The sequence below is a fragment of the Ceratotherium simum genome, chromosome 4, assembly GCF_057802395.1.
Source record: "Ceratotherium simum simum isolate JZ-2026a chromosome 4, ASM5780239v1, whole genome shotgun sequence".
NCBI classification, from domain to species: Eukaryota; Metazoa; Chordata; class Mammalia; order Perissodactyla; family Rhinocerotidae; genus Ceratotherium; species Ceratotherium simum.
The window spans coordinates 71,082,467-71,097,778 of record NC_141903.1 but is presented as its reverse complement, the minus strand read 5'-3'; the positions used below and the strand labels follow the sequence as shown (position 1 = coordinate 71,097,778).

Here is a 15,312-nt window from a genome sequence, read left to right as displayed (position 1 = left end):
TCACTGTGTTTGCCAGTTAGCCCATGTGCCTGTCATTAAAATATTATTTCATTCAAGAATTATTTACTCTTTCTTCCAGATCGTTAATAAAGACATTAAACAAAACCAGACCTCCCGCTGACCCTATAGTCAACACATTGCCCTGAGTCATTAGGACTTGTCCTCCAGCCAGTTCTCAGTCCATGTGACAGAGCACACAGCAAAGCCAATGCTAATTAGGTTGGCAAATAAGATTTATTGAGATACTGTATCAAATGCATTACAAAAATATAAATATATGTGTGTTAAGGTACATTCATTGTGCTCACTAGGTTTTTAATTCTATTGAAAACGCTATCAAGACTGTCTGGCACTATTTGTTTTTATAAATCTGTTCTTTTATAGCAGAGCTCTGTTAGCTCTTTTGATTCCATTATCCTCTCAGTGTTTCAAACTTAACAGTGGTTCTGTTATGTTTTAAAAGGATTGATTTCACAATGGGAATTCAAGTACACATTCCATATTCCAATACGATTATTAGTAAAATTAAGAAGAATTAACGCCATGGAAGAACACTGGGCCAAAGAGAACTGTGGGCATCTTAGTAAGTGTCTTGGGACCAGAATGAGGATTTCTCACTTCCAGATCTCCTCCCTAGCACTAAAGAGCATGGTTTCAGGACCAAAATTATGATACCTGAGAAAGAGCTCAGAAAACTGCGCTTGTAATTGTGTCCTCCAAATGGAGCAACTCCCATTCACAGGTCTGAGTTTTAGACTTGTTTTTCTGCGGCTTCCACTTCATTATGTTTATTTTCTTGTCCTAGAATTCCAGCCCTTAACTGCTGCATATGAACCTTGCTTGATATACTGTAAAACTTTACCTACACATTTTTCTACCTGTTAAGGCCATTTGTTTTATAGAATTTTTCTACCTTGTAGTGAAAATTTGAAATGTCATAAAAGGCAAGGAAATTCCATTTAAACCAAAGTCAAAGTGGTCTCCTGATGACTGCTCCAAAGCATATTTTATATGAATAGAAATTGGGTCAGCTAGGAATTAAATTAACCACCACCATATTTCCCTAACCACAATTGCATAACCTTATGTCCAAGATATTCACAGCTGAGGATTTTACCATTGACTTGCCAAAAAAATGCTATGCACATACAGTTTTTGGCCTGCCTTAGAAAAGGTCTCTTCTGGGAGGGATTTTTATTTTTACTATTGGTCTGAGCCATTTCACCAGGACCATACACTGTACATACGTTCCAAATAACACCAGCTTTAAAATTGCAATATCCACTAACGATATGGTCATCATGGAAAATAACAGCTAATTTAAAAGACAGATATCACACATAAAGCTCTCTGCTAATTAATGGCACTCTTCACTGGAGTGAGAGCAATGATTATATAGTATTTTGATTTTTTAAAAATATAATATATATTTAGAAGGATTTGGAGTCTACATGGGAGGGAAACAAACTACACTTTAGCATCAGGTGAGGAGACCTTACATGTAAAGCAATTCCACAACATAGGGATCATTTTATATGTGAAATACTATGAATTCGTTTCTTTATACTTGCATTTCTAATTGCAAGTATAGCAACAACTATGAGTGCATGTTTAGTAGTATCAATTAATATGAAATGATATTTACATGCAAGACAAATGCATGATTCAGATTTGAAAAGTTGCTTGTGGGGTCCTGTTCCATCTGTTGAGTTTGCTTTTATGCCTCAAGGACATTCTGCACAGGCAAGTTTACAGTTGTCTTAGACTGAAAAAGACCAGGGTGCCGTATTATTAGCAACAAACGTGTGTGTGTTTTCCTTTAAGGATAACAGCTGCTACAAGAACAAACTTGCAAACCTTTTTCTGGGTTTATTACTATGTGGCAATAAAATAGCTTTCTCTAAACTGATTCTTTTGAGTTGGTATTATGTCATCATTTTTATTAACTGTTGAAATATGCAAATTCAATATCCATATAACTATTTTAAATGCAAACATGAAAGTAATTTCATAGAAATGGATAATAGTAAGACTTGACTCAGAATATAATTTACATTCTTAAGTAATAGGGTTGCACTACTGATTAGTATTTGTTTACAAGTTTCAGAAGGGTGTGATATGGAAAGTGACACATTTCATATGTTGTGAGTAGAACTATCTTATGAAAGAATGTGTTAATATTTTTGAGGAACTCCTAGGTTTTGCTCTGTGCTAAGCACATTACATACATATCTTGTATTATTTCCTCCCCATGACAAATCTCTGAGGCAAAGTCTATTATTATCCCCATTTCACAGACAAGGTCTATGAGGCACAGAGAGGTTAAGTAATTTATCCAAAGTACACAGCCAGAAAGCAGGATCTGAACACAAGCAGTCCTATGCAGAGCTCTTGCCCTGAAATTCATGCTACCAGAAGAGACAATGCAGGTTAGTGGTTCTCAGACTTGGGCAGGTGTCAGTCATCTGGAGGGCTCATTAAAACACAGACCACTGGACCTCACCACCGGAGTTTCTGAGACAGTAGGTCTGGTCTGAGACCTGAATATTTGCATTTCCAACAAGTTCCCAGGTGATGCGATGCTGCTGGCCTGAGGACCACACTTTGAGAACCACGGATATAGATGACTCTGGGAGTCAGGACAATCTAGGTGAATACTGTGGAGATTTTAGGAACTAAAGATACTACCATGTGACTAGAGAGAGAAAATGAGCAATGGGACACTAAGGCAGAGAGCAAAGCAAGAAACTCAGGAAGAGGGAGTCCGAGGAAGAGGAGAGCAGGAGCCAGGGGCTCGTGTGGACACGCAAGTCTGTGGTCAGGAGCAGAGGGCAGGTGGGAAACTCTGCTAGGAAAATCAATCTCAAACCAAGGAGGGAGCTTAAAAAAGCAACACTGAAATTTCCACGGTAATTTCTACTTAAAAACTCAATGCTGGGACAGTATTTGACTTTTCTAAAGTGTAATAAAGCAAACAGCAGACAGTAGTGGCAAAGGCATCAATTTGGGATACAGAAAATGACACTCAGCCCTAAGCTGCTGGATCCCGTGGCAGCCACTCGACCTCTCTGGACCTCAGTCTCCTAAATCTTCATCTTACTTACTCTGGTTCATCTCTCGAGTCCTTTCTTTTTTCAATGGTGTAAGTTGCAATTGATGGGAATAGTGGGTTATGACTTTCCAGTATATTTGCTTTACAAATCTGCTTCTCTCTTTCATCTATGTTGCTTATAAATTGATCATCCCATTGCCCAGCCTGAGTTAGAATGGAGACATGTGAACACATTAATGAGTTTTTATTAAGACAGGTGACATTTACCTTTGTCGCTGGTTTTGGTTTGAGTCTTCAGGTAGCACTGCAGTTCATTGTGATTTATTTTTAGCAACCAGAAAAGAGAGGATCACCTAATGTTTGTTGCTTCTTGGGGCTGCCTTCCATGTGGAAAGCCATCGATACAGACAATGGGAGAAGTGAAGTGTGCCAAGCTTGTTTTCTTGGTTATAATTGATGGAGGCCACCTAGGGGCATGTTCCATTTACTCTCAAATTAAGATGGCATGCAATGTCTCCCGCTCACCCAATTCTTTGTATTAAAGAGTGGAGGCATTTTTTTAAATCAATAGGAGAGGGAGATGGGTTTATTTCCATGTCTGAGTCTCAGGAGAGGGAGATGTTCCATGCCAAGGGACGAGCAGAGGAGCATCAGGGTACTTCCGTTCTTCTGGACATCACCTCCTTAGACGTCCCCTTCTCACCCAACGTGGGGCCAGTAATCTTTCAGTCTCCATTTCTGTGCTATTTTAACCATAAGCTAAAAAATATGTGACGATGGAGCTTGGGCCTGCCTTTGAGTTTCTCAACCATAGCCTCCTGTTTCCAGCTCTATGTTCAACTTCTAATATAGAGTTAGGCGGACTGAATAGAACCATGATGGTGATTTTGTAGTACTTTTTGTGGTGCAAGGAGTTTGTAGTACTTGTCATATACTCACTTTTCAAATATAAAAACTGTGATCCAAGAGACAGAAAGTGGCTTGCTCTAGGTCACACAGCGAGGTGGTAGCAGAAGCCGAGCTAGAACCTAGATCATTTATCTTCCAGCCAAGAGACCCTCCGGCATACCACTTCTCTCAGACTTTGCTACGGGCAGTGGTTTTTCTGTCATATTTGTTTCCCACTTGCACACTCACATGTGTTCACACACTCACAGCCATTCACTCACACACTCCTTCACTCTCACACTCACACAGCCTCACACTCATATAACTTCAGGAGCACCAGAACATCAGCTTCCCGAGGTGGCCTCCTGCTGGAGGCCCAACTCGTCTACTTAGATTCCCTTTGTCGGATCAAAGTGACTCATGCAGGTCTTGAAACTGATGTCAACACCCAGCCAAGGGTTCAGACCAGAACTTGGCCTGCACGGGAGTTCCCTGTGGAGGCTCTGACTCCAGTTTTTCCAGTGCTAGATTAGGCGGCAGACAGTGAGGAATGGAACTTTCAAGAGAAAGTGGTCAGAAAAGGATCCAATGGCAGGAATCTAAGATGAAGTGGTCCGAAGAAGTTGATGCTAGGGAACCACTGACGACAAGAGCGAATTTTCAAGACAAGAATCCAGTCATTGAAGGGGAGCAGATTCCAGAAACAAAGTCCGGGTAGCTAAGAGTAAGATGAGCACGAGGAAGTGGATGGTATCGAGGATTCTGTGGTATCAGAGCATAACTGGGACGAGAGTGCTGCCCCACAGCTTGACACTAACCACGAGGGAAGATGGTTGGGCTTTTGCCGGGTTTTACTGGCCTTTTTACTAGACCTTCTGTGCTCTATTCTGTGGCGGCATCTGACATTTAGGGTTTTCACCTCTTCCTTTGACAAAGGAGGCAAAGGTGACTATAAGTTACAGTGGCAAAGCTTAAGGAACACTTAGATTTTATAATTAATTCCTTTGGTGCAGTAACTATAGATCCGTCCCCTTCTCCCCCAGTGGGCAGTCTGACAAGCGTTGCCCAGGTGAGACGGGGTTTCCAGAAGGTGCCCTAAATTCTGCTGGGCCAACAATGAAGTCTCTCACCTGACATCTGGTGTGAGAACAATCTAGAACACGTTCTCACAACCTCCCAGAAGCTGAATATCAAGTTTATCCAGACTTGGATAACAATGATCACTGTACACAGCTTTTAATTAATCAACAAATTAATCAACAATATGCAGATAGGTAAGATAATTATTTGGCATATCTATCCCCCTCTTTCTTTATGTAGCCTGTTTTATGTCTAGGCAAAGTGGGTGGCCACAGGCCAGGTGAGATTTAAGCATACAGGGCAAGACAGGACACTGCCTCAACTATAAACTCTCCCTCTTGGTGGGGCACAGACATAATCTACTACATCCAAGGATGTAACTATTCCTTTACCTGTAATAAAGCCAGAAGTTTTTCACCCTACAAAGAATGTATTTACATTTTATCTTTCAATATGCTCTCCTAAAAACATTTTTACCAAGAGGGCACATAAAGACAAAACAGAACGACCAGGCTAGTCCACAGGCCGGCAGTGAGCTTGCAAATATGGAAGTCACACAATTTTTCAAGAGAAGGTATAGACTTCTTAAAAAATAAAAACAAGTACCATTTCCTAATGGAACTTGGCTTTTATTCTAAGCTGACATCTGGACTAATTTGCCAATGAAGGTTTTACATGTTAAACCTTGAAAGGGAGAAATAGACTAAATAAATTGTATCTTAGGTTCGACCTGATATCCTTATTTTAATCTCCACACAGACCTTCACTTAAGGTTAAATTATGCTATGGTCTTCTTTGATCTTTCTACATCAGTTGGATGGCGAGTCAGTTCTCAGTGTTTACTTTGTGGTATCATGATAATAAAAATATTGTAGCAGTTTTGTTTTATTATTCAGACTTTCTCAAAGAAGTCCTAATGTGAAATCAGTAATTAAAAACACCAAAGTGTTTTATCAGTTGTTAACATATCAATCACAAGAAAATCTACCTCTAAGAGAATCACCTCTCTACAAGTGAATAAAACATCAATCCATGGTGGAATAGTTTTTTTAAATTGGCATGTTAAATCTATATAACAATCAAAAATATAATATCACATTTCTACATGGTGTTCACTGGATATAATTCTTTTCTACAGCTCCTGATAAGTTCTTGTTGCAACTCATACTCACGGCCTTTCTTTTATTTTTCCCTATTGCCAAAACATATGCTATTGACCGTATAAGGCAAAATGGCCGTGTGTAGATACCACATGGCAATCGCTTGCTTTTCAATTAAAGCCAGATCTCTTGACATCTTTATGCATCTGAGCCCCAGCCACATGAGGGTGACTCTGTCAGCACCACCACCCCCCCACTCTTGATCAGTGTAAGCACATCTATTCTTAGACTATGAAATATGTGCCTTAGGTGTCAAGGGAAGAATTGCTGGCTTGTCACAGCTGCAGCCTGGTGGGGAGTGCTTTGTGCGGCCTGTGAGCAGAACTTTCCTACCCTCCTTCCCAGCTGTGCGTGTGAGAGGGAGAAGGTGTACCCGGGCTCATCAGTCCTCTTTGTGCTCTCACACTAAACTGGGAGGGCTCAAAAGAGGCAGGCTGGGCTGAGAGGTGCAGAGGCCAGTTTGTTCCCACTGAGCAAAAGAATAGCATAGAAAAGAGACCAAACAATTGTTCCTCTGAGGTTGCCTAGAAAGAAGACAGAGGCCACTAAATGAATGAATCACTCTTTAGAAGCTTCTGTACAAGGCTGATAACTATATTTGAGTTAAAACTGAATAACTTTAGGGGACAAAGAATCTGAAAAATGTTAGGTAGAAGCTATCAGGGAAAAAAACCTTAAAATAGCAGTTCATTTTTATTCGCTGGTGATTAATTTGGAATATAGTCATTTGATGACCTCCAGGGTTGTTTAAATGGTGAAAAGACATTTTTCCAGTATTTTCAAATCAACAAAAAATGGGTTTTGTATTTCTACACTAGATTGTGGTTTCATTTAAATGTTTTGACTAAAAAAATATTTTTTATTAAAGTCCATTGCTGCCAGAATCAATCAGAAGTAATAAAAGAATAGATGTGAAATAAGGCATGAGAATTTTCATTTGGGTTAAAAGTAAAAGACTAAGCTGAATTCTTAGCTGCAGAACCACTGCTAACATATTCTGTGGCATCTGAAGCCTATGAATTGCAGTGCTACTTATCCTCACTCAGGCTTCCAGTACATCTTAGAGATCATCATGAAAAACCCAAGCCTCCTGTTTCTAGTGACTTCGAGGATATGGCCATTATTCATTTTGTCCATTAAAGAGTCTAAAATACAGTTTCTGAAAAATCAAAAAAGGTAAAAATGCCTTCTGATTTTTCTTACCTTTTTCCTACAGTTTATGTTTGGGTAAACATTTCAAAAGAATATACAAACCATTTTACCCACCACCAGTACAGAGGAATCCAAATATAACACAGATTAATGTATTGATAATAAAAGTGTCCTTAGATTTAGACCACAGTCTTTGAAAAAGAATTATTCTAACTCAGTTAGTTGATTGAGTTTGCCCTGGTAGCTAAAAGCTAAGTTTATTTTTGTTGGAATATACACGACTTTTAGAAATAGAAAGTTTCATTTGCTTTTATTATTAGATGGAATAACATATTTTAGGTTCACACTGTTCATTTGACCCTTTTGTCTTCCCTGCAGAGCAAAATTTTTTCCAAATACCCTGCACCTGTTTTCACAACCATGACATAGTCAGAAAATTTTCTTCTGCTTAACATTAGTTGCTAAGCAGAATACGTTTCAGTATGCCAGCTGTAAAATTGTCAATCAAGTAAACATCACATGTGTTTGGCAATCTGATAGCACCTTAAATTAACAGCAGTTCTCTGATATCTGGCAATCAATGCTAGGATATTTAACCTGAACAGAATCATGCTTTTTACTGTGTGAAATCGGAGATGTGATGAAAAAAGTCTGAAATCTCAATATTTCCCACTGTTTCATTGGGCGTTTTTTTGACTCTCTTTATTGGAAACACTCTGTCATGACGGGCCATGTTCACAAAAGTAGAAAAGGTTTTATCAACAGCAGCGAAGGGTTCCTCTCAAGTATCACTTCATTTTGCGTAAGAAAATGTGAGGTCCAACTCAAGACTCTTAAAATTATTTGGTGACTTTTGTCATTAAATGGGTTGATTTAATTTATTTATTCTTGACAAATGTAAGGCAACATGCACAGTATGCATGCCATTTGTAAACTCTTGTTTTAAGGGCTGCTTGGTAAAGTGTGGGAGGTGGAGATGTCTCAGAGATCATTCATCCTTATAGCCAGAATGGGGGTACATGGAAAGTTCTTATGTGAGAGTGTTTCTTTGAACACTTATTTTGAACGTGCCTTAAGCAATTTCTGTGCGATAAAACAAAAAGTGGGCTATAGGAAGCTGTTCCTCTTACGTTGAATCTAAAGAGATACCAATATAGGGATTATACATTGAAGCAATACTTATAATAGGGGAGTTTGGTGCTGTGTTTGTTTTTGCCTCTACACTTACCGATGGATTTCATGTGACCGTGATAAAGAAACAGTCTATGATAGCTAAACAAAGAGGTAGTCATTTCAGTTTATGTTTGAACTTCCACTTTTCTGTACAAATCAAACAAAGTGGTATCCAGCTGCTTACTTACTCCAACCATAAAACACTGTTTTATCATATACTTCTGTGTGTATCTATAAATATATTATATAAACCACTGTAATGTGAGAAAGTTGAGGTTTCAATTGCATCAGAATCAGGAAATACAGGGTTAGGATTGCCAAAGCAGTTTAAACTTAGACACCCCCCCCTCCTCATTATCAGCAATATAATAGTGCCTTTCATTTCACGAATTTATAGTTTGTTACCGTTTGTATTATAGTATGAGCATCTGGTTATGGGTGACAGACAAGATGGCAAGCCTGAGGAGAACCATTCTTCCTTAGGATTGTAGTACATTTTAATTCATCATGTTACACTCACAATCCCCAAATAAGACAAGCCTGAGAGAGCTGTGAGGGTCTTTCCATGAAAGACCTACCCCAGTACCCACAGCATATCATGTGGAACACAACCTCTAGTTTAACCAAATCATTGGACTCAGAGAGACAAAGCCCTTTGAATAGTAATGAGTCTTTTTTAAGTAACATTTATGGGATTATATTTAATCACATAATAAAGCACTCAAAGAAAAAACTTGGAAAATATAAAAAAGCATGAAAAGAAAAATAATGTTTTACATTTTGCTGAATGCCCTTCCTACCCTTATGGATGCTTCTATATTTCTATTTTACAAAATGGACATGCTATTCAAACAGTTTGTAGGCCACTTCTTTCAGTTGTTAATATCTTATGATCATTTTTTCACCACAATAAATATTTTTTTACAACATGATTAAGGCTACATGTTTCATTGTATGGATGTAAAATCATTTGCTTAACTACTATCCTATTTTCGGACTTTTAAAAAAAATGTACTATTATAAATAAGGCTACATTGTACCAAATTCAATTTTTTTTAGAATAATTTTTTAGAAGTAGACTTTTGTGTCTGGGACAAGAAAATTTTTACAGTTTTTGATAGCTATTGTCGTACTGTCTGTCAGAAAGTCTATCCTGTACCCATTTATAGTCCCAGCACAATATTCCTTTAAGTGGAACTGTTTATGGAAATGTGTATGCTCATATTTTACTGAGAAACTTTTTCAATAAATTGAATAGTTGTATCTAGTCTCATATTATAAATATAAACAATAAAAATGATGAAAAAAACATCTTGACGTAGCCTTTTATTCTTATACCGAATGAGGGCAAACTGTTAAAGTTACAGTTTAAGAACACATTTATTTCCTCCACATTGATGTGATTTTACTCTCTGCCTTAATGTCCTGATTCTTATGCACCGACAAAAAGCCCCTTTGAACTCGTAAATGTTTCGTTGCTGCTGTAAGTATCATTTCTCATTTTCTGCACTGAAGGCAACATGTGAAGATCTCTTCCTTCCTCGAACTACCTAAGCCAGTAGAATTGAGGCAAAAGTCTGCAATTTGGCAAAACTATCCAATGCTCAGTTGGCACATGGTTGTACACATGCAGATGTGAAGCAGGCAGGTGAGTTTTGGCTTTGGCAGTGGAGGGTGCCTTCTCCACCCCACATGTTAAGTGATGTTGGTGTGAGGTGGCCTCACCTCACCTAGTCTTAATGATGGCCCCCTTCTTTCTCTCTCTCTCTCTCTCTCCCCTTCTCTCTCTCTCTGCCTCCTTCACTTCCTTTCTCCTTCTCTCTGTCTCTTTTATGAGGAAAGAGTCAAAAAAAAAAGAAAGGAGTGCGATCAATGAGAAAACACTCCAGTAAAGGTGGACGACAAGCAACTGCTGCCTGGTGCTCAAAAATGCACAGAGCAGGCCCAGCCCTGTTTTGTTGTGAGCACAGATGGATCACAGCCTTTGGCATAATCACTTTGGGATCATGTTTCTTTTTTTAAACCTTTGAATTTCTGAGAAGTGAACAGATAGGGAAGGAAATTTGGTCATATAGTGGTGCAGGGAGGCTAAGTGCATGTGTTCACCAACACGTGCATGCCTCTTAAACCTATCAAACATGAGATAAAATGATAGGTAGCTAAAAGGTCAAAAATATAGAACATAGAAAAAAAGTGCAATATCTGAGACATTTTTATGACCATGAGCTCATTATCCCATTGAAGGTACATACTGTCTTTGCTTCATCTCTTTGGTAGAGAGTACCTAAGACACACAGATTTATAAAACCTAGATCTTTTGATTTTTAAACCAATGATCCATAATCTGTTTGAGTGCCTGCATTGGATCCCTATACATTTCTTTCTGAAAAAGAGTATTTAATTTCCCTTTGTCTTACATTTCAGCCAAGTTCCCACATCCTTCCCTTTTTATTAACTGTGGTTGGATTCCAACCTATTCACCCTGGTAAAGGAGGCAGATTTTTCAAGCTTGTAGCAACTGTTTATCTAATTATATTTTAATCGGGTGCACTCTGTTGTTGGTTTTTGTTTTTGCTGCAGCAGCATTTTAACCCTTAAAATCAGTTGGTCTTAAGTTGGCATGCTGTTGTTATTTGTGAACTCCAAAGGTCTATGCTTGCGCGCACACACACACACACACGTACTCACGCACACACATGTATGCACACACTCTATACACAAAACCACGGGAAAGCTAAAGAGAACTCCTTTTGAAAGGAAAGGCTGTGTTTGGGCAGGGAATATCCTGACTCAAGAAAGCCAAAACAATCAAAAGCCAGCAGTTTTCTCAGGCTCCATTTCTCTTCATGAAAATTCAGTCTCAGGAAAGTGCATGCACGCACACACACACACACACTCACCCCTGCACCTGGGAATCCTAGGCTCCATAGCCTGAAGCATCATTCCCCAGTATATGAAACGAAAAGTGCTCCCTCCCATAAGAAGCCAGCACATGCACACCCTGTGTTTCAGTTTTGTTGTTTTGGTGGTGGTGGTGGTGGGTTTCTGTTGGACCCCAGGTGCAGAAAGTCAAGTTAATCATATTCAAGTCAAAGCTCTCAATCACCAGGGATCTGGACAACGCCCCTTGAATTTGTGTATTTATTCCCTTCCCGCCTCACTTTCTCTCCCCCATGTACATAGCCATTCTAGTGTGTTTAATACATATCTCTGATCTGTAAGGGAGCTCTAGAAGACATTTGATAAGTTTGTGCTACCCTTCTGTTAAATTTCAAAAGGACCAAAACATCTATTTCTTTTAGCTTTTAAACGTTTCAAAGCACATCTTGTGCTCCCATCTTTACAAAAAAAGCCTCTTCCCCCAACACTATCACTGTTAGAAATGAATTAATCCTGCCGGGTGACTTCTCTGTCCAGTCCTGGCCTGCCTGCTACTCTCCCAGAAGGAATCCTGCAGTTCTTCGCTCCTTCGCTCTTATTTCTCTTCCAGTTCTCGCATCTTCCAGGACTTTACCGAAATACAATGAAAATTACACAAATTATTTGCAAGAATACTAACGCATGGATGGAGCCAGGAAGTTTCAGTTTTCTTAATAAACCATATTCGTCATGACTTTTTTGTTTGCATGTCCTTCCACATCCATCCCCTACCAGGTGTGGTTTGTAGAAAGCACACAGACTAAAGCTTATGTGTCATCTGTGCTGGGTGCTTGGGGAAACAGAGAAAAAAATGCACACTCTTGAATTCTTCCATTCTGTATTAAGATTTAGGAAAAAACTTATTAGAGAACAATTAAAGCAGTATTTAATTAAGAGCCAGATTTCCTAGAACTAAATTTTTTTTGAAAGCTGGCAAAATCTTTGGGGTTGTTGTGGTCAGATCAGTCTTCACTATTGACCTCTCCCCTCTTCTCCACTAATCCATTATTAACCCCAATTTATAGATGAGGAAACAGATTTAACAGGGATACTGACCCGTAGCCATACAAGTTGTCAGACTGGAATCTAGATTTTTTTAACTCCAAAGTCCATGCACTTAAGTGGGCTCTCCAAGAGTTTACTACTTTCGTCAAAATTCGGTTTGACATTATAGGTACACCTACATGATTCTGTAGTCCTTGTTTATGCAATACTCTCAGCCCGTCCTGTGTGCCAGGTGCTGTGCTGGGCACTGGAGGTGGAGGGATTAGATAGCATAGAGTCTTCTCTAGTGAGCTAAAGTTCTGAGCAAAGCAAGCAGGGCGCTTCCCTGTCCAAACCCAGACTTTCTTATTCAGATGAAGTCTAGTAAATTGCACATCAAGGGCATTCTTAAAGGGGAAAAATATAATAAGGAAACCTAAAGAACAATGAACACAAAATTGAACCCCCTTTTGGTTTATCGCAGCTCTCACTGCTTTTTCTGCAGAATGAGTCTCTCATTCCTGACTGCAGACTCACCCCTGATTGGTATCTCACATATTGGACTCAATCTCATAACTTTAGATGAAACATGATGTACTAGTACACATTTGTTATCATGATTACCCAAAATGATTATTTGGATTTTAGCATCCAGTTCCTAATTTTATAGACATAGAAACATGATATTAGAATCTGTTTCTGATTAAAAGAGAAAGACTTTCTAAGATGCAGGTAACGATCTATTTGTTCCACTCTTGGAAAAGCTATTCATTGAAGTCCATAAAGAAACAATGGATTAAAATCAGGAAAGTGCCATTTTGAAGTCATTCCCTAGAATTTTGTAATAGTAGGTACTCTAGAACTTATTGCCATAGTCTGTATTCTTAGCCTGTCTGATGCCACCAACCAGATCATCCAGTGTTGTAAGCAGCATCCTAACAAAATAGACATGATATGGAAACAAATACTGGTCAAGAGGCTCACACGGGTCACCTCCAGGTCACTCATCCGCATGAGCAACATTTTATGATTTGGTTCAGTGCTGGCCCTGAGGTACACATTAACTTTAACTGAAGCGAATTGCTGAAGATTTCCTCAGGAATGAGTCCAAGCAATTTCCCTTCTTTTTTCATTTGTAATGTGTTGACATTAATTAGTACCTAATTCCTGGAGTGTGTTCAGGCTTCAGTGATAGACAGAAAGGAATGATTTCTGAGCAGATTAGGCACACAGCCTCCTGGCACGGTTCCAGAGATGGAGGTACAGCCTGGCTGCTCTCAGGAGTGGGTCCTCATCAGGCGGGTTCACATTCCTCATTAGGACCCAAAGATCTTAAAAAGAGAACAGGAAATGGTTCTACTTAACAGTAGTAATCATTTTTCCTTAAGAAACTCACGATACTCTGGGTTATTGTCTAAGATCTATGAAGAGAAAAAAGGTAGAGTCACTTAATGACCACGCATGGTGACTGAGCAAGGCAGTGTCAAAGCAGGGCTGATTCCAGGACCCTCTGGCTTTATGTTATTTAAATTTGTATATTTCTTCACGCATCCCTGATCCCACATCTGCACAAGCAACTTCTAGGTTTCAGTGAAAATGAGCATTCTGAAGGATAGCCTCATAACATGTCTTGGGCCATATTTAGAATTAAAGTATAGGAGAGCCTGAAAGAGTAATATGGGATATTTCATGTATATTACATCTTCATCTAATAACGGAAGTTTCCTAGGTCAGAGAGCTGTGATACTCCTGTGCCATTACCGACTTTCACTGGAAAATATTATTAAAGGCTGCTGTTTGCCATCATCCTGGTATGTTAGGATCTTCATTTAAAAAACATATTTGATTACTAAAAAGATGGAGATAGAGAATGAACAAATTAATAAATAGCAAACATCAGGGAAGACAACCAAACTGTCCTTTTTCTATTTTTTTTGCTGAGGAAGATTCGCCCTGAGCTAACATCTGTTACCAATCTTCCTCTACTTTGTTATATGTGAGCCACCACCACAGCATGGCCACTGACAGACAAGTGGTATAGGTCCACACCTGGGAACTGGGCCTGGGCCGCCGAAGCGGAGCGCACCAAACTTAACCACTAGGACACCGGAGCTGGCCCCAAAACTGTCCTTTTAAAAAACAAATGTGAATACTATACAGATCTTAATAAATGACACACTAGTGAGCAGCCTGGAGTACTAGAAATACACACAGCCTCATAAATAGAACTTGGGGGAAACAAGGAAAAACTGACTGAGATTTATAATCGGGCTCTGTCTGTGAAAATTAAAAATGCAAGCACACAAATCAACAGCACACATCTCACAATAACACATACAAAGATACATAACAAAGATATTAGGTTATTTTTTGGAGGAAAGAAGGAAATAGGCATGGAAAATGGGGAGGAAACAGGATAAAGAAATTAGAAGAGCTTTCCCAGGACCAGTAATTATAATGAGCTGTGAGCCGAGGAATATGATTAGCTCAACTTTGCACCTGACTTAAAAAAAAAAATTAAGTTCCAAGCAGGGTAGACAGCTTAGAACATTTGGCTCCCAATTTTAATCTCATTCTGTGCTTTATGATGATACTGTGAGGCCTATTAACCAGCAAAACACAATCTCCTGGTTCTGTGTGCTCGTGACTATTACTGTTCATGGTATATTCTAAAAAGGCAAAGCCATTTGATTGTAAGAACACTACAGAGAAATCTACAGGAGAGGAGAGCAGGACTCCGCTGCACACATTGCCTTCTCAGATGTGATCCAGGAAAAGCACAAACTTTCATGCACTAACAAAAGGAAGCAAGTCTTTGCGAACATGTGATTTTCTTGCATACTTTGAGCCCTTTTAGTTTGTTACCATCTATTAGAGAAGTATTAGCTAAATTCGATCCACATT

General features: G+C 39.1%; 1 long non-coding RNA gene across 1 annotated transcript in view; it reads right to left on the bottom strand.

Moving 5' to 3' along the window:
- Positions 1-13,729, bottom strand: part of LOC147917332 (uncharacterized) — a 38,664-nt gene extending 24,935 nt beyond the window's left edge. Inside the window, exon 1 of the long non-coding RNA XR_015552092.1 lies at positions 13,569-13,729. This is a non-coding gene — a long non-coding RNA (uncharacterized LOC147917332). The remainder of the gene's footprint in view (positions 1-13,568) is intronic.
- Between the last annotated feature and the right edge of the window lie 1,583 nt (positions 13,730-15,312).